This window comes from Pelmatolapia mariae, unplaced genomic scaffold (genome assembly GCF_036321145.2).
Source record: "Pelmatolapia mariae isolate MD_Pm_ZW unplaced genomic scaffold, Pm_UMD_F_2 NODE_ptg000252l+_length_45689_cov_1, whole genome shotgun sequence".
Taxonomy (NCBI): domain Eukaryota; kingdom Metazoa; phylum Chordata; class Actinopteri; order Cichliformes; family Cichlidae; genus Pelmatolapia; species Pelmatolapia mariae.
In genome coordinates this window covers 1-2,500 of record NW_027051942.1, presented here as the reverse complement: position 1 = coordinate 2,500, position 2,500 = coordinate 1, and positions in this window count along the sequence as shown.

The following is a 2,500-nucleotide window of genomic DNA, read 5'->3' as shown; positions in this document are numbered from 1 at the left end:
TTACGGTCGAAAAAGATGTGAGGGGGCCCCGGGGACCACCATCACATCTCCCTGTCTCCCTTACCGCTGAACAAGATGCATGCTGCTCCACTGGCCCTGCTGCTGTTGTGTCTCCATTTGGCCGAGGGGGTGAGTCGGCCTCCTCTCTCCTTTACGGTCGAAAAAGATGTGCTGCTGGCGCACTGGCCCTGCTGATGTGCTGTCTCCATTTGGCCGAGGTGGTGAGTCGGCCTCCTCTCTCCTTTACGGTCGAAAAAGATGTGCTGCTGGCGCACTGGCCCTGCTGATGTGCTGTCTCCATTTGGCCGAGGTGGTGAGTCGGCCTCCTCTCTCCTTTACGGTCGAAAAAGATGTGCTGCTGGCGCACTGGCCCTGCTGAATCCCTCTCTCCATTTGGCCGAGGGGGTGAGTCGGCCTCCTCTCTCCTTTACGGTCGAAAAAGATGTGCTGCTGGCGCACTGGCCCTGCTGAGTTCCTCTCTCCATTTGGCCGAGGGGGTGAGTCGGCCTCCCCTCTCCTTTACGGTCGAAAAAGATGTGCTGCTGGCGCACTGGCCCTGCTGAGTTCCTCTCTCCATTTGGCCGAGGGGGTGAGTCGGCCTCCTCTCTCCTTTACGGTCGAAAAAGATGTGCTGCTGGCGCACTGGCCCTGCTGAATCCCTCTCTCCATTTGGCCGAGGGGGTGAGTCGGCCTCCTCTCTCCTTTACGGTCGAAAAAGATGTGCTGCTGGCGCACTGGCCCTGCTGATGTGCTGTCTCCATTTGGCCGAGGTGGTGAGTCGGCCTCCTCTCTCCTTTACGGTCGAAAAAGATGTGCTGCTGGCGCACTGGCCCTGCTGAATCCCTCTCTCCATTTGGCCGAGGGGGTGAGTCGGCCTCCTCTCTCCTTTACGGTCGAAAAAGATGTGCTGCTGGCGCACTGGCCCTGCTGATGTGCTGTCTCCATTTGGCCGAGGTGGTGAGTCGGCCTCCTCTCTCCTTTACGGTCGAAAAAGATGTGCTGCTGGTGCACTGGCCCTGCTGATATTCTCTCTCCATTTGGCCCAGGGAGTGAGTCGGCCTCCTGCCTCCTTTACGGTCGAAAAAGATGTGCTGCTGCTGCTGCTGCTGCTGCTGCTGCTGCTGCTGCACTGGCCCTGCTGCTACCACATAGCCAGCATGGACCTCGACCTCCAGCAGGCCCCGGGGAGGCACATCCTCCCCTGCTCTACTCCCCCAGTAGCTTTCCTTTCCTGCAGTTACCCAGTACCACATAGCCAGCATGGACCTTGACCTCCAGCAGGCCCCGGGGAGGCACATCCTCCCCTGCTCTACTCCCCCAGTAGCTTTCCTTTCCTGCAGTTACCCTGTACCACATATCCAGCATGGACCTTGACCTCCAGCAGGCCCCGGGGAGGCACATCCTCCCCTGCTCTACTCCCCCAGTAGCTTTCCTTTCCTGCAGTTACCCCGTACCACATAGCCAGCATGGACCTTGACCTCCAGCAGGCCCCGGGGAGGCACATCCTCCCCTGCTCTACTCCCCCAGTAGCTTTCCTTTCCTGCAGTTACCCCGTACCACATAGCCAGCATGGACCTCGACCTCCAGCAGGCCCCGGGGAGGCACATCCTCCCCTGCTCTACTCCCCCAGTAGCTTTCCTTTCCTGCAGTTACCCTGTACCACATATCCAGCATGGACCTTGACCTCCAGCAGGCCCTGGGGAGGCACATCCTCCCCTGCTCTACTCCCCCAGTAGCTTTCCTTTCCTGCAGTTACCCTGTACCACATAGCCAGCATGGACCTCGACCTCCAGCAGGCCCCGGGGAGGCACATGCTCCCCTGCTCTACTCCCCCAGTAGCTTTCCTTTCCTGCAGTTACCCAGTACCACATATCCAGCATGGACCTTGACCTCCAGCAGGCCCCGGGGAGGCACATCCTCCCCTGCTCTACTCCCCCAGTAGCTTTCCTTTCCTGCAGTTACCCAGTACCACATAGCCAGCATGGACCTTGACCTCCAGCAGGCCCCGGGAACCCACACTTAAGCCCCCTCCCAGTAACAAAGCAAAACAACACTGGCAAAATCCTCGTGCCCCTGGTACTCCAGAAAGAAAATACAAACGTGCCCCTGGTACACTGCGCAGAAACACTTTGCCACAAACTCCTCGTGCATATGGTATGACAACTTTTCTCTGTGCCCCTGGTACACTGCACAGAAACACTTTGCCACACACACTCCTCGTGCATATGGTACGACAACTTTTCTCCGTGCCCCTGGTACACTGCGCAGAAACACTTTGCCATACACACTCCTCGTGCATATGGTACGACAACTTTTCTCCGTGCCCCTGGTACACTGCGCAGAAACACTTTGCCATACACACACACACTCCTCGTGCATATGGTACGACAGCTTTTCCACATGCCCTTGGTACACTGCCCCGATACAACCCTGAAACACGCTCCCTTCGTGCATATGGTACGACAACTTTTCTCCGTGCCCCTGGTACACGGCCCGGAAA